This window comes from Halyomorpha halys, unplaced genomic scaffold (genome assembly GCF_000696795.3).
Source record: "Halyomorpha halys isolate HHAL.00 unplaced genomic scaffold, Hhal_1.1 Scaffold199.1, whole genome shotgun sequence".
NCBI lineage: Eukaryota > Metazoa > Arthropoda > Insecta > Hemiptera > Pentatomidae > Halyomorpha > Halyomorpha halys.
Genome location: NW_027112578.1, coordinates 407,093 through 425,858, shown reverse-complemented (window position 1 = coordinate 425,858; position 18,766 = coordinate 407,093). Strand labels below are relative to the sequence as shown.

The 18,766-nt window shown below is 28.6% G+C and overlaps 1 protein-coding gene across 1 annotated transcript in view; it reads right to left on the bottom strand.

The window, feature by feature from the left end:
• Nucleotides 1-18,766, bottom strand: part of LOC106679376 (extracellular serine/threonine protein CG31145) — a 315,704-nt gene that overhangs the window by 223,536 nt on the left and 73,402 nt on the right. Inside the window, exon 2 of the mRNA XM_067050372.1 lies at nt 11,528-11,573. The gene's annotated coding sequence lies outside the window, so the exon portion shown is untranslated. The remainder of the gene's footprint in view (nt 1-11,527; nt 11,574-18,766) is intronic.

Sequence of the window (18,766 nt, the reverse complement as noted above, 5' to 3'; positions counted from 1 at the left end):
TATGCTCAAACAAAAAAATTGAAACATAATACATTTACCACTAATCAAAAATAAATAGTAACAATTATTTGAATGTTGAATTACGGTTTCACACATTTTAATTTAGAACCATAGGTTTAATGTTTTTTCCATGTTAGCAGTATTATCCGGTAATAAAAGTGAACTATAAATCTTGAAGCAGTTTCTTTCTTGAGAGCACCAATAAAATTTCTAAAGCTTTTTCCTCATAATTTTTTTCTTCACACTGTAAGAAATGTTTTTTAAGCTTCCTCTTTCTTCAGCCAATATAGAGAGGCCAGATTATTGCATAGAACATCAAAATATGCAAAAATCGTTTGCATTCCTAGGAGTAGCACAAAATATCGTTTTTGTGCTACTCCTAGGAATGAAAAAAAAAACGAATAAAAATATGAAATTAGTTTTTTATATCATCTATTCGTATTTTTATAATGAAGGTAGGACACAATAATTTTCAATTATTTGACAATTAAACTTTCCTAAACAAGTGTTTTAGTATACAATATTGCTTTAGATTTTTACTCCCAAATTCAGGTCTAGACTATAAAATTTAAGACGAACAATAATTTTGTGATCCTTAATTAAAGGAATTTTAAGTAATCGCTATATTTCAGTGATACAAGATATGATGTGAATTTATATTTGAGTATCTGTACATGAATATATAGCTATCCTGAGAATGGGTGTAACTTTAAATAAATACAATTTTAATATTTTTTTATTTCTATATTTATTTAAATCTCAATAGAAAGTTAATGAACTTCGATTTATAATTTTAAATAAGTTGTTTTTAATCTTTTAATCCCAGTCTGGGCGGTTTGAATTTTATTTCTTGGTTGATCCACGGAATAAATCTCGGCTTTCCGTTTTTACCCCGAATAGGTTGGTAATGTTTCGGATAACCCGCCTTGCCTGCCCCAAGTTGGAGAAAAGAAAGACCTTAAACTACATTAATACAAAAAAAAGAACATGAAAGAGACATTAATTAAATTGCAGGAAATGTTCGTTCTTTTTCCTTCTTTCCTTCTTACTTAAATTAAATTAGAAAGTTACTGAACTTCAATCATGATAATTAATAAACTTAAGAAACTTTTAAATTTAAATTTTTTTTAAGAAATTGTATATCCTAGTCGTAATGATGAGAGTAATATTTGAATCTGTATAAATATTTGGCAGCATCAATATTACGTACACTAAATCTTTAATAAAGACTCCATACACAAAACTACTTTAGTACATATATCCTTTCAAATTACAGTTTTGTATAGAAAACAATAAATCAAAAGCATTGGAGAGAAACGACTAAACAAAAGGAAAAAGAAAAACGTTAGCAATGTATAGAGCAGTTAGCTTTCCACGTCAATAGCTGCCACGTTTTAAAGAACTCTCACTTTGTCATCTTCATATTTTTTCATCTCTTCTTTCCTCTAGGTTTCCTTTTTCCAAGGGTACTTGAATAGCACCAAGTCCGTTGGAGTTATTCAGTTTTATTCAGCAGCTGGCATGAGAAAAACATTATTTTCTTTGGAATAGGTTTCCTTATCAAAAATAGAAGTGATAAAATGAAATTAATTCTTTCCCTGACCTAAGCAAATATTTTAGTTGATGAACTTTGTGATAAGAAATACTTATACGTGCTTTTTCAATTAGGAGATGAACAACTGTACTCGAAAGTTTCTAAGCGTAAACTTCTCAAAAAAACAACACCTCACATCTAAATATAGTAGATATTGCCTAACCATCATAAAACGTATTAGCTCATTAAGCTATAAATTAATGTCCTTATCAGACATTGGATTTTAATGCAGATGCGTATTTAATTTACATGATGATTAAAGTAATTATTAAATCATTTTGATTTTGTAGAAGGAAATGTTTGAGGGCTCTCCTGGAATAAAGTGTTAAGCGTGAATACGAACATCCCGTATGCTTTACGTTTAAGTTAGATAAAAATTAGTTGCAATAAAACTACAAGTTAAAACTGTCATGAAGATAATGTTTCTTTACGAGGGGGTGCATTATTCTGTTGGTGTACTATTCTGTACTATTCTGTAGGGGGGGGGGGGAGATACCTCAGGGTATTCTCCTTCAAAACAAAAGTATACTTTGATGTTAATAGGAATATCCGCCATTGTAATCTAAACTGAAACAGAAAGCAGCTAGCGATTGACCTTAACCCCCTCATTATACTCCTCTGACTTTTTTTAATAATGAACCATTAACATATAAACATTGTCTCCATGGCAATTTTAGGTTGTAGTTTTATCACTATTAATTTTTTACTGACTCTGATTGGCATTATCTCATCTAAGATTACATCCACATATAGAAACAGATGTTATAACCTAGGAGAGAGATAAAAAAGAAAAAAAAATCTGTACCACAACATCTCATGAAGCATCAGGCGTCCTGTACTTGAAAAGGAAGTAGTTAGGCGGGGCTTATGTTTTTCTGTTTCTGGGTTTTTTTTTAAAGTACTGTTTACATGTAGGGAAATAAAACATATTAAAAAAAAATATTTTTATATCAGGCTTATTTAAAAAAGTTTTTTTTTTTATTCAAATGTTCCTATCTTTGTACATCGTAGTATAATCAACTAACGGAATTATACCTATATTTTGTTCCTATTAGTTTTATATTAAAAAACAATTTTTTTTCTTATTTTTTTTCCATTCAATCCTTCACCTGATGAAGAAGAAAGTTGTTCGGGGTTCAGAAAAAGTAATATACAAGTATATTTTTTTTAAGGTGTTTAAAAATTTCAGCTTAAGTAGAAGATCTTCATCTGCGCTATGCAAAACAAGTAAGAACCACAAAACAAACAAATAATATATATAAATTTTATGTTTGTATATTTCCCATAAATACATAACTATGATAACCTTAAATCTTTTTTTTTTTAATATTTCTATTGAAATTTACAATTGTCCATAATAATACAGCCAGTAAATTTTATGTAAGTTTATAATGGATTGATACAGGCGTGTAGAGAAACACCTCCATTGGTAAAACTCAATAACGTTTTTACATTAGAAGGTCTAATGGCTATTTTCTCTTCGGGTGCCTGGGAGGTTTGTCAGGAATGGAAGAGGAAGCAAGGTTAGAAACTAGTGGGCTTGGGTGGTTAGGGGGTTTATAACGGAAGGAATGATATGTGGTTCGGGCTAGATCGGTTGCAGGTCTTTATATATGATTTTATTTGTGACAAGGTAAGGAATATTGAGGATTTTACGAAGGATTTTGGATTGTAAAGACCGGAACGAGAGGAATTTGAATGTTTAGTGGAGCCACAAAGCTCAGCTCCGTATGTCCAGATAACCTCGAAAATAGAATTAGATTGTAAAGGGTTTTCTTCATTTGTAGACCAGGGTTTTTTTTTATTATTTAAAATTTATTCCTCATCAATACTTATTTATTTAAGTGGGCACTTCATAACACGTAACTAGAAGGCATTAATCTCAAAGTTTACTAACTGATAGTTAACAATTAATACATATACTGGAATAATAATGATAAATATAAATATATTCAAACCTGTTGGAGTTCATGAGTGATGAGACGCGTAATATGATTAATTATTGAGCAAAATGATAATTGGATGCTTTGTTATTTCCGGCTGAAATACTGAGTACGATCGATCACAATTAAACTCTGAGTTTGACATTGTAAATAATAAATAATTCATAAATAAGATTGATTAAAGTTTCATGAATTTAATGCGAATTACTACATTTCTAATTCAGAACTATATGAAATGCCGTTCGAGAATACTCGTATAGTTCAAACAGAACAAAAATAAAATAATTTATTCCTTGATGAAACTTTGTATAAACATTTCGTTTATTGTTAGGTTGAAGAATTGAAAGAGCCATAAACATTCCTATCGAGAAGAATTTTTTTAGTAATAGAGGAGAAAAATGTGAGTTTTTGAATGAAATATTGGAACGCATGTTCCTTGAGTTATTTTTTTTTTTTTTATTTTTTTTTTTTTAAACGCAGAATCTAAAGGAAACGAGAGATATAGCCCCTATAACAAATTATACTTCTATATAAACAGAAGTATAGCATTTAGACAGACTGAAGTCGAAGAATAAAAAAAAAACGCTACCAAATAAAAAAAATTGGTTTGCTTTCTGAAACTTTGTGAAAACAATTCTTATGTTATGAGAATGAAAAATTAAATGATTCCATAAAAATTCCTAATGGTTAAAATATCAGTAAAGAAAATTTCCTACTGAATGAGTAAATTACCATTTATTCTCGGGTAATCTGCGACACTACGGCGACTTGAATGTGCCATAAAATATATGGCATCAAAGATCCAAACAAAGTTTTCAGGAAAAACAATATAGAAGATTTATTATCAACGCTTTACTTGTTTTTGGAATGCTGAAGCCGAATTTCAGGTATTCTGCCTCGCTTGTTGTGAAGAAGAATAAAAAAACAAAATAAAACATAAATTCAGTAAATATTTTCAGTTTTTACTTATAATTCGTAAACTAAGCATTTTTCGAAGATAAATTGAGTTTATTTAAAAAAATCTACTAATGAGGAAGTTATGATAAACTCCTAATTACAATTCCCTCTTCTTTTTTGTTCCTCCATAGTGGGTTGAAAAAGAATAAGAAGTAAGAATAACTTAATTAAGAGATATTAATAATTTATACTTTCATTATCCTAACATTTTCTAGCAATATACCGGAAAATAGAATCAGATTGGAAGTATAATATATAAATAATGATGTCATACACCTCATTTTTCAGAGCAATTTGCATTTCACTTCCATTAATACTTAGCTTTCATAATTAAAAAGTGATAAATAATTATTTACCAACATAATAATCACAATTTTGACTAAACTGTAAAATTCTAAAATTGTGCGGATCTAACACGATCCGATTTGCAACGGATTACCTGAACAGAATTAGCAAATATTTTCACCAATACTAAAGCTGAAAATGATTTGATAGCGTTATATATTTTCCCTCAGTATTTCACTGCAAGTCCGGTAATGGCCGTTGAAAGAAGAGAAATTATTTCAAGGCTAAGAGAATCAGAACCGGCGGTGATGTTGACAGAGTCAACAATTGACGTTAGGTCACAACTTACCGCATTCTACCAGATTCTGTTTGTTTCCTTTCTAAACCTCTTCTTTCCTTTCAGGCAAAGTCAACAGTACAATAAGGCATCTCGCTTTCCAACATGAGCTTTACAGTCCACTGCTAACAACTGAAATAGCTCTTATCTTTTTTATTTCTTCATTGTGAGGTTCTGAATACAAAATAACCAGGAGCTAACATCTAGGTATCAGGACTTACTGACGATGTCTTAATAATATCAATCTTTGGGAGATAAATTTTTTTTTTTCAGATCAAAACTTAATTTCAGAAAAAGTAAACCCTAGAGAATATTGTTATATGATGATTAAGGTGAACATTCCATCATGCTATTTTGTTTACTTTAGTCTCTTCACATGATTAGTGATAGAAAAAAAACATCGATACATCAACTGTTTTAATGAAGCAATCGATGTTTTCAAAACGCGTGTTACACAATTGTGCCCGATTTTTAAGCATGATTACACGGAATTCTTACTAAAACCAGTTTAACTCCCAGTATTTTTTAATAATAATTCTATAACAACTTGATTTCACTTCATACTAAATGTTCATGTATTTTTTACTCAAATTCTTTAAGTAAATGATCAATATGAAAATCATTGATTACAAAATTTCAATCAGACAGTATTCAAGTACCAGAAATAATTGATTACAAGTTAATTTACAATTTTTGAGTTTAATGGAATCAAGTATAAAAGTACTCAATCATTTTAAAGTTTAATGTAATCATAATTGTTGGAGAACGTGTATACTTGATTAGACTTTGTATTCAGTACACACATAATATTTACATAAAAGTACTGCCCAACTATGAGTAGTGTACCTATGCCTACGTGAAGAAAAAAAAATATCTATACAATAAAATGTAATAAAATTCTACAATGTGAATACTTCAATCTGGTTTCTTCTACCCTTATACTATGTGGTATTTTAATTTCAAAATTAAATTCAAGTCTTTTTCTAGCCTCAAAATAATTATTATTGGGAATATTTTAATGTAATAAATTATATAGTAAAAATATATAGAAATAAATTTATTAAATTTTATAAATTAAAAAATATCTGTTCAAGGTAATCTCCAGGCATCGGGCACTTGCTACGCAGACTTCTGGCCTAACTTCACGGATCTTTTATCTAGGTCAGGATAAATGTTTTAAGTGGTACCAAAAAGCAATGTACAATACAAGTGAGGCAAATAAATCAAAGAGAATTAGTGTATAGGATGCCGTAAAATCATAAATATATATTTACTCGAAACTACAAAACTTTCTCTTCTACACTCAAAATAGGTAGGCGACGCCCAGAAAGCTCGGTTCGAAACGTTGCGGGTTCGATTTCTGCCTAAGGCAGTTAATATTTATATCTCGATGATTCCGAGAAATAAATATTGCAACTTGCCGAACTATTACCCCCCTCCAGTTACCGATATCAACACCAAAATGTCTGAATTGAAAAATGTAGTTATTTAAAAAAAAAAAATAATAATAATATTTCGAGATATTCATATTTCATCTGATGCTTCATTATTCATGATATATATCATTAATTGTTGTTTAGATACTACAAATAAAATCAAACATTAATAATTTCATATTTATTTCGAAACAAAAATATTGCAGTTTATGTAGTTTTTTAGATGTTAAACAATTTTTAATATGTTAGCATTAAAATATATAAAGATGGTCAGGGTTGCGGTAAAAAAAAATACAACTAAGAACGTCACAACAATGAGATACAATAAGGTAATTTAAGCTAGGATAAATATTATGTAAAAATAAAGTGATAAGAAATTACATATAAATAAAAGGAAGGAAGACATACAATAGTATTAATATAAAATAAACTTGAATAAACAATGATAAGAATAAAAAAATAAGTAACAATGGTAAGAATATTATATATTGGTAACAAAGAAAATGATAGAAATACGTAAAATATACAGTTAAAAAGTACAGGAGACGTATATAAAACAAAAACAAAACGAAAAAAAAATGAAGAAGAAAGTAGAGATTAAGTAACATCTTGAAAGAATAAATATAAATAAAGATAATAATAATGATATTAGATGATAATAAATGAGCAAAGAACAAATCAGGACCACCTACCTGTTCAAAGCGAAAGATTGGACAGAAGGTGACAATAAATCGGAAGCGTGGAGGAGTGGAGGGAAGGTGGCCAGCCGTTTAACGGTTATATTTCTGTAGTTATATTAATTATAATTTTTTATATTTATATTGTTTATATTAATTATAATTTCTATAGTTTATATTAATTTAATTTATATTAGTTATAATTCTATAGTTTGTATTATAAATTGCATCTACTGTTTTATGATTGAGATCAACTCAATGTTTAGATATTATAAACAAAAAACCATTATTAATTTTTACATCTTTATTTCAAAAGAAATACAGTTTTACTAAAAAGTAGACAGATTACGTTTTATATTTTTGTTTTTTTCAGATGTTTTAACTATTTTTAATATGTATTTATTGAGACACTGTTTATGCAACCCGAAACAGTCCCCTGAAGAAATCGTCAATCTCAATAGTTTGATTATTACTTTCACAATGAGTGTTTTACAGCCCCTCTTATGCTAAGGTGTTAGTAAATGGCAAATCAGTAGTTAGTTCTGCCAATTTCGGTCGTTTGTCTGGATTCATGTTTCACAAGACGGAGTGTCCCATAAACCTACTCAACTACAATTTTCCTTTAGACTAACGAATTTTCTTACTCATTAAAATTACTCTTTCCATATAAACTTAAGTACTTTCACCATAAATATTTATAAATTGTCAAGATTAATTTAAATTTGATCGAAAATATTCTGTTTTAGTGCAAAATGTTAGTATATGATGTGATACTTGTTTAAAGTTATTTTGTTCGAAATAAATAACAAAAAATATTAACAATCTTTGAACTGTGTCAGTATCTATCAAAGTAAAAAAATAATAAAACTTGAAATCCATTTCGGTGTATAATAGTAATTAATTAAAATTCAGACAAACATTTTTTAAAAAATGTTAATAAAAAACATTTTTTTACCTTTCTCGTTTGATTACACCTTTTAAAAACATAAATGACAATCATTCACAACGCTAACGTAAAAAAAAACATTAAACATGAGTGAATTGCATAACAAAATTGAAATAAGCTATCAATAAAATGATCATACATCCAGTTCTTTTTCATTTTCTACATACCTTCTTGAATAAACATGATGCTTATGTAATAATGTGTGGAATGTGATAGTTGTGCTAATTTGAGGAGAATGTGGTCGGAGGTTGAGGTCAGGAATTATTGTATTGTTCGTTGTTTATAGTTTGTTATTTTATTGTTTTGACGCATTTTATTGTGCCGAAGTTTCGGCTTTATGCAGGTAATCTGAAAATAATCTAAGTATCACTTTGCGGTATTTTCAGCAACTATCTTCCTGAAGAAGGTTTGAAATTCGGGCCGAAACGTTGTGATAATAAAAAATAAATAATTAATAATGTCCTTTACTTCTGATTATCCTTTCCCTCCCCCCAACTTATCCACATATTAATTCACGGTCAACAACCATCACAGTGCAATGCTAATTGTTCGAAATTTTTATGAATTCCTTTTATTTGTATATAATTATTTACATCTATTCTATCTATATTCACAGTTTTAGAAATTTTGTAAATCGAATTTATAAGATTATTATGTTGATTTATAAGAATATTATAATTATTGTGTTGATACATTCTAGTTATTATAATATAAGTAACAGTTTTATTTGTATATAATTATTTACAACATTAGCATTCACAGTTTTAGAAATTTTGTAAATCGAACAACTCCCACTCAACTGATCATAAATTACATTTGATAAAACTTTTTATCTTTCATGAGATTAACGTATTTTCAGTTTTGGCACTCGAGAGCCTTCGCTAAGGAATCTTGGATTAAGATTCTAATTCATTGCTATTTTCATTTCTCTATATTATTTTATCGTTATGTTATTTTATTTATTTATTTTTCATACAGATAGATTATGTTCATTTTGTTTATTCTCTTGTTTGTATATATTTTAAGAGAGTTTTTTTTAAAATTTATTTTGTTTATTTATTTATTTTTTATTCATTTATTTATTTTATTTTATTCTAGTATGTATGAGATCATTCATCATTATTACCTATTGCCCACAACTGTGTGGCACATTGTAATATCTATCAATAAATAAAAAGTATTAAAAAAAAAAAAATTTCATTTCTAATACAAGTCCGATTAGGCCTCTAATAAACTTCTCTTATGTTGATCTAATCATAAAGCTTTTGTATGATTAGGGGGTATGAAATTAAATTAATTAGTTATATTTATTAACCCACACAACTATCTTTATAAGATTATTATGTTGATTTATAAGAATATTATAATTATTGTGTTGATACATTCTAGTTATTATAATATAAGTAACAGTTATAGGAATAAGGCCAAATTAGTCCATTTGAAAATGTCTGAGAACCCTATATTTCAATTATAGTCGTAAAAAAAAGGTACCAACTGAATACTAATTTCGACATTAATCAATTGATATCCTTATATTTCTAAATAGTGACGAAACATATTCAGCCAATTATGTTTTTGATTGCAAGGAGAATAAATAGAAAACCGTGTTAAAATGAAAACAAACCCAGGATAGCACACCTTGCAGATAAGGCAATTGAAACGATTCAACGACAATATCATGATAATTTTTTTTTAAATATTTTTATTAAAATATACAACTGTATATTACATTATACACTGAGTAAATATGATCATAGTTAAAATGGACTGTTACAGGCGTGTAGAGCAACTACCTATTGGTAGCATTCTAATGACATTTTACATTAGCTGGTCTCGTGGGCATCTTCTTTTCAGGCGCCTCGGAGGATTGTCAGAAATGGAAGAAGATGCAAGGTTAGAAACTAGGGGATTTGAGTGGTTAGTGAGTTTATGATGAGAGGAGTGATATCTGGTTCGGGTTAGGTCGGTTACATAGGGAACATTAAGATCTTTATGTATGATTTTATTTGTGACAAAGTAAGGAGCATTGAGGATTTTACGAAGGATTGAATACGAGATCATGATAATTTAAAACAAAAAAGATAAGAACGATACAGAATTTAAATAAAAGGGTATCATAGTTGTAATTGTGTTATAGATTGTCGCAATAGATAATATTTTACAATATTTCTTAATGAAAATTAGTTCAATATCAACCATATCTAGTTTTATAGTAGTCAGATAACGCAATTTTATAATAAATAAAAGAAAAACAGAGATAAAAGATCTTTGGTTTCTTAAGAATCCTTCAATGAGTTATTTCGAAATCATTAACGGATCAATGCAGAGCGATGAGAATTTGTCCACTTTCAGACAGCTTACAGACAGAATTGCCCCTGTACAGTTGCTATAGCAACAGATGACATAATTTTAGAAAGTAAGGTTTAACTATAATTTGTAAGGCTACAACATAATGAAAATAAAATAACTTTTTCCTCATGCAGTTACGCAAAAAAATTAATAGCTAGTTGTAATTATAAAATTTATTCATCATCAACTAAATCAGATAAACCAACAAATAAGTTATTTTAAGCTTTAAAACGTGCGATTAATTTTATGCCATACTAAAGCTTGTAACTTCTATGCTTTATTAATATTTACAACAAATTAATAATTATTTTACTGATTTTATGTCATTTAGTAAGCTTTTTCTCTAAATACTAATAAATCATTTGTAAAATTATATTCAGGGATATTTGGGTTTGGATAAGTCCAAACAAGTTGATTCCTTTTATATATGCTTACTATCCTCAAAGATAACTGACATGATGAATCAAAGAGTTCAAGGCTGAACATGAATGATGTCTATGAATGAAAGGCTACAATCATTGACTATTAAAAGAAAGAGAGATGTATACACAATAATAAATGTGAATTGTGAATAAAAATTATTTCGCCTAAAATTTGTATTTAGTGTTTACCAAAAACTACTTAAACTTAACCTTGGGATACGATGCCATTGATTATTAAAAACCATTTGATTGTTGAAAGAAATTAATAAATTAAACCTCTGTTTATTTTAAATTTTTCCACCAGAATTTAACTCCAAATTCTATTGAAGAAGTTCTACAAACCCTAATAACCTAGATGAAAAATAATAACTTAAAACATAATCAAAAATTTTTTTTCACGACTAGTCTCAATGAAGATACTTGACATTCTCAGAATTCAATAAACGCCTTAGAAATATTTATAGGATGAACCAAAATTAATTTACCGTTGATGTCAGACATAACAAAGACTATCCAAGAATAAAAAGTAAAATATAACATAACATGCATAAATAATATTGTTATCAAATATATAAATTTACCTTGACTAACTGTAGACCTCTTCTCCAGCAGCTATCTGATATAAACCTGAAATAAAATTCATGATTAGTAAATTCATTCAAACAACTTTATAGGAACAAAATATCATGTATTTATTTAATTATTACTGTTGCGGCCAACATATGTTCGGTTATTCGATTATGTAACACATGTTATAAAAACAAAAATTAACTCTCAGTTGTTATTATTGATCGGTTGTATACTGCAGATGAACAGATAAATCTCTACCCAACATAACAATTACATAAGTTGTTAACATACTAAAAGGAGAAAATAATATATTGTTTCACTACGCATACGTGGAATACTAATTATTAAATAAACCAATACGGCTTAAGCAGCAAATTTAAAAAAAAAAAAAAGGAAATAAATCTATATGCATAAATCAGAAAAAAAAACCCGGGTTGCACAACTAAACTCACCCAAGATTTGTGAGTATGGAGAATAATTTCAAGAGCAATGTTGGTGCAAGGACGTATTTTAGTCAGAAATTGTGTAAATTTCTAGTTAAAGATTTTTTTTAAAAAGCCTGGGTGTGCCACTGGGGTGTCATATGATCGCTTTACGGCTGATATAACAGAACACTGATTTGTCAAAAAAGTCTTACTTTACTTCGGGTCTGGGCATAGGAATGATTCATATTTTCATCATTAATAAAATAATTTTATCTATTGTAATATGGGATTCATCTTTAATTAATAAATATCACTCAAAAAGATTGACGACTTTAGACCTATTTGGGTAAGTGAGGATTGCGGTTTAGAAATGACCAAAAAATAGGGCCAAAATGTAACAGATATGTTAAAATAAAGTAAAACTTTTAGATTTTCCTTTCTTGAGTATGGGATTAATCCCGAAACGTTATTCAAAATATAGAAAAATAATATGTTCTAATTGGAAGTTTTTCACCTCAGTATTGTAAAATTTTATAAGAATGATTGTAGTTATATAATGAAAAAAACATGGTGTAAAGGTTCTCAATATTGTTGAGTGATATATGCTAACAAAATAATTTTGTTAATTAAAAGTTAATAAAAAACCGGCTTGGTATTTATTATGAACTAAAAATACACCATAATTGTTTGTAACTACTAATTACTAATTCTTTGTGATGTTCACTATGAAAAATCTAAACAAATCAAATTTTTAATTCGGAATATCAGCAGTTTCAACTAACCGAGAAGTGGAATCATGCTTCATGAATAATAGAAAGAACTAAAAACAACTTTAGTTTCAATTCATATCGTATACAACAAAAAAATCCCCTTTTCTTGTTATAAATTTTTCTCTCAAAATTTAGTTATTTGTTATTAATTAAACATACAAGTATAGTTTTGAAACTAACTATAATTATAATCTTGAATTCGTATTGATGGCAGTTCCTTAGGGAGCAGAATCCATCTAATTTAAATTTAAAATTTTGTAATTTGATGAAATGGACTTTTCCATTAAATTACAATATTTAAAAAAAATATGCAAATGATTTCTAGAAACATTTGATCCAAAACAAGAAATATTTGCGTTTTAATTAAATTTCATGTTTATTTGAATCAATGTTTGAAATAATGAGATCTCTTATATGAACTGAAATTAAAAAAAATTTGATAAATTACTTTAGATAAAGTATTTTATAGATTATAAACCTAATCGGTTGCTATTGCGGGAAACATATTTGCCCAGCAGACATTTCAGTGACACTTCTAAGATACAGACAAATATCCACATATACTTTCTTGGAATTACTCTAGAAAATCTACCAGAAAAAGTGGGAGTTAAAAATATCAGAAAGTTTTTACGTCCCTCGGGATGTGAGGTTACCTCGGTAAACACATCGAAGAAAGCCAAGTAAGTGCCAAGACGAAGAGCTTTGTAACATCCTCAAACTTCTTACATTTTTTTTTCTACTCTCACCGAACTTACTTCAAGTTTATTTAACCATTTAAACATTTTTCAAGAGTGCCAGAAATAGAGTTTTCATAAAGGTAAAATAAAAAAAAAAAACTCTTACTTTTGTGGGTTTCTTAAAAAAATAAAAAGTCAGTTTCTTAAATTTCATAGGAATGAGACAGATTTTAAGAACAAATACACACTAGAATTCGTAATAATGACTATGGATTTCGAATATTCAGAATCAATTAAATGTTTTTGATACTGTTATAAAGTACTTTCCGATGAGAGAATTATATCCAGTATTTATAGTAATAAATTTTTAGATAGAGAATAGATTTATTTTATTGTAATAAAAAAAATAAATAAAAAGTGGTCTCAAAACAGTGATAATTATAAAGTGAAAAAAGTTTTCAGACATCTCCAGTAATAACGTGCTGTTGATTCAGATAATGAAATAAAAATACTCATTAATAGAGTTTTGTCACTAATTAAAATTCATGAAAACAGAAACATTTTATCCAAACTTAAATTCTGATAAATTCAACAGATTCTAAGTAACAACATTTATCTTACAGACATTATTCTTTGTTTGATATCAATATTTATATGTATATGGTAATTTTAATAATCGACAGATAGTAGATCATGAAAAAAATATACATCATGACCTTATCCTTTCCTCTTCTATCTCCTGATATTTATAGATATCTGTGGAATTTAGTGTATTCACTTCTTAAATAGTCAGAATAAAGTCCTGAAACCGATTTTTGCGCTCCTGCCATTTCCATCAGCCCTCACATTCAAAGGTTCACTGCGAGGACTATGGGGTCTCCCAAGTTTTTTTTGGACTTGAAAAAGACATTTGTAAAAAGAAATCCCAATTTAATGAAAATTTTTTTTAATAATTTATTTATTGTTATTTACAACTGTATACATATATACACATTAAGTACATTTGCTGTAAGTGATATTATGAGATGATACAAACACATGTTTTGGATCCACATGGAGTTGGATCCAGATGTTGTCCACATGGAGAATCTATCCATTGATAGAACTCCAAAAACATTTCTAAAGGAGAAGATCTAGAGGCCATCTTCTTTTCAGACGCCTAGGAGGATTATTAGATAGTGAAGGAGAAGCCAGGTTAGAAACGAGTTGGTTTGGGTGGTTAGGAAGTTTATTATGGAAGGATTAGTATCTGGTTCTGGCCAAATCGGCAACATAGGGGCATTGAGGTCCTGATTGATGATTTGATTTGTGACAAAGTAAGGGGCATTAAGGATTTTGGACTGTAAGGATTGGATTCGAGAGGAATTTGATGGTTTAGTGGAGCCCCAAAGCTCAATTCCGTATGTCCAGATAGGCCTTATTATAGTCATGTAGATCAGTCTTTTCAGTTTTGTATGAGGATTCCGTGTCAGTCGTTTGCCCAAATTTAGTCTTAAGTAACGGATCTGTTCAACAGGAATAAGTGGGGTACTATTAAAAGATACTGTGGTGCAAGACAAAGGTTTACGACGAAATGAAAAATTAAAAAAACTTTTTAAAAGTTGTTCCACCATCAAAGAAAAAATATGCTTTGAAAAATAAATCGTGCTTTTAATATTAATTTATATTATTATTCAGATGTGACTCAGAAGTAAGTTTATTTTATACATATAAAGTAACTAATAATAAAAAAGAATTAGTTTGGGCTTGCTATAAGACTATTTATATCCCCTTCAAATTATACTTTGTTCATTGTATATAGTTGCTAGTTCAGCCCGATCCCAGATCTCTACCGATGCAGTTTGCTGTAAGCATATTTCATCGTCCCAGGGAGAGTTTATTGAACTTATATCTCATCGGGGGCATTTAATGGCTTTTAAAAATTTTATGGACTACTGTTTTAATATTTATTAACTAAATGTTTTACAAATTAACCTAGTGCTTTATTTAGACAGTGCAACAATGTAATAAACTAGATCCAAGATATCAATTTTATACAACTTTGTAAAACTGTATTCGTAACCTCCTTTATTATTACATTCCTTTAATACGTACATAAACGTACGTACTGTATATACCCCTGAAATGTTGCCTTGTGGGATTTTTATTTTTTACGTATTTTGTTTTTTTAATATCAGCTCTAATATTATAAATACAATGTTACAATTTAGTTCTACGAACAAGAATAATAAAGATTTTTTATCAGAAATAAAACAAAAGTTTGATGTATCCATAAAGGGCTTTGAAGCTAGAACTCAGGTCAGACTCCCCACTGTGAACTTACCTGTAGGGATCACGCACACTAAAAAAAAGTAATCAAATGTTGAAGCAATCAAAGGCATTTTTTATCATATCACTTAAATGGAAATTATAAAATCCTTTAGTAGAAATAAAAATATAATAACATTATATTTTAACAGGTATTTAAAATTATAAAAAAATCAAAATAAATAGAAAGCTATTAAATAGAAATATTTATACCTTTAAATATAAATAGGATATGTAAAGTTAAAAAAAAGATATTGTTAAAGTTAAATATATTTGTAAGAAGAATAAATCAAACAACAAAGCAAATTATAACTTCAAACGTTACGGACCTGAAAATTCTCGCCCTACGAAAGGTAAAGATATCAAATGATTTTTCTATTTTAGTTGGAATGGACCAAACAAAACATTGCATTGCAGAACAGAGTGGTTTTATCTAACAAATCACTAGACTGTTGAGTGAGTGACAGCGAAAAAAAAAGCCGGGTTCAATGACATGTCCTTAAAAATATCCCATCTACGGCTTTTAGCTTGAGAATGCTGAGACTTCTTAAACGTGTTTAGCTAACACGGCCTCTTCGAAATGATGTACGAACATGAAACGCAAAAACGGAACTGTACAAAAATTACATAAATTATCGTAAGGGATTTTCATTCGATCCAAGACAAAAAATAATCAATTTCGTCGTGGCTTCAGAGGCGAAAGAGATTAGGATTCAACAATGAGATAGTTGATCAGAAATATCGAAATCTGACCTACGCCAAAATTTAAGAATAAGGAACTTTCAGTATGAACCTCATGTTTTAACTGCCTCTTGTTATTCCTGAAAATCATACAGATCAGCAATTTTTTTAACATTGTTTTTATCAACTTTTACTTATAGTCCATTAACTGTACTTTGTAACTTCGAAAAACAACACGATTGCTGTACTTAAACAGAAATGAAACATCAACTCATCATTTAAAAATTCTTTACGTTTTTCTGTAGAAATCGTATTTTTTTCTATTTAAATTGCATAATTTTTTTTCGGATTTCTATCATCAAATCAATCTATCAAAGCTTAAGCAAAGTTATGTAAACCTAAGTAATTAATGAAACTTTTAAGTTGAATATAATCGCGTATTCTTTAGACTTCTCAGTTTTTATAAAATTTACCCAAATACGGTTAAATTTTTCCATATATGATTATCGTATTGTGGTAGTAAAGATTATTTATTCACAAATCAAATTTCATTCAATAAATGATTTTTTGTTATATTAAAAAATTCATTCGGAAAATAACTTTTTACTAGCGAATAAAGCTTTTCGAATAAGCTATTCGTTATGTGGGAATAACAGATAAAGTGAATTTGCTTGTCATTTCTGTATGCGTAATTTAGAATAAACTTTATCCATGCCTGAAGATGATCAATTCCTACTTCACGTAAGATTGATATCTAGGCCAGATATTGACAAAAAATGTCTATGTTACTTATGTCAGTAGTTTTATCTAACAATAGAAATGTGTGAAAAATGTTAGTTATAACCTTTTAAGAGAGAGCTCTTCAATTACTTGGGTCAAATTATAAAAACGCTAAATTAAACGTGAATTAACTTTGTTGGGTCAATTTCAGTCATTAATTATTACTTTATAAGAACCTTTTTCTAATAAAACTATTAAAAATTAGTTAAAATAGGCCACATTAGAAGGTTAAAGAGTTGAGTTCTCAAGCCAAAAAGGCGGCCGATAAACTCAAAGAGCGTTGTTCTTTTTTATTTTGAATTATAATGGCGGACATTCCTATTAATACCAATGTATATGAGCACCGAGGGCGTGGCCAACTCTCTACTTTTCGACTTCACTTTTGTTTTAAAGGGGAGTAGTGTATGCCTTCTGATTGTCTCTGTAAATTCAATCTCACCAGTTAAATTAACATTAATTTTATTTTTTTTACTATGTTCTTTAAACATTGCATAGTTTTGATATATTTTTTGTACTTTTGTTGTATTATAGTTTTTAATAGTTTTGTTTAATTCATCCAAGATTTGTTGAATTTTCCAAAAAAAAAAAAAAAAATGATAATAATGGTGCCATGCTTCCTCTCAGCGGTATACATCCAACTTCAAGCAAAAAAGCTTTTAAGATGTGCTTCGAGGTTTTAAAATAAAAAATAGAATTATTAACTTTAACAGTAGTAAGATGGACGAAACAGTATTATCGATTTCTAATTGTGCCTAAATAGGTTTAATAAATGGATAATTCAATGAATACAACACTCAGAGAGTTAATGACTGTCTAGCTTACCAAGTTTTCCATAGAACAAATTTGATAATTATTTCTTGTTGCAATCCTAGCAATGGACAAACACATTTCTTCGGTAGTGGGCCCTATTCTTTAGTAAGAACATGACTACGTGTGGGCGTCTAAAGATAGCTAACAGACTCCGAAGATATAAGGTAGTGATCATCTTCGCTCAGTGAGCCTAAAGGGTGTTCTACTATTTAAAGGGTTCAAGACTAAACTAACCAACTAGACCAAATGAACAGTTAATACATATTTTCTCATCGAAATAGTCTATTTTTTTTACAACTTCAGTTCTTTCTTGCTAAAGTCAATATAGTGGAATAGGAGTAGTCCCATTTTGTTAACTATTGTACGTCATCCTATAATAATCTTCCATAACGAAGGCGCAAAAAAAGTGACGCCAGGAACCCTCACACATTACTGAAACGTAGAACTACAACAAACTGACCGCAACTCAAGAGCATTTATTTCCAAGTCGATAACCCACACAACAATTTAAAAAAAAAATACAATGCCATTACTAACCGTAATTACTGTACCATTACTGAACAATAAAAATAAAAAATAAACTAAACTACTACCTTGTGCGAAGAACGAAATCTTACTTCATAAAAAATATACTCCGTAAAATTTTTAATGATTCTAATTATGTCACGAATCAAATCATCCTCAATTACTTTTAAAAACCTTATATAAGATCTTTGATATAACTTAGATATCTATTTTTTAAAAACTAGAAATACCATTCCGATATTAACCTACAAGGTGCGTTGTTCAGAATTTCAAAC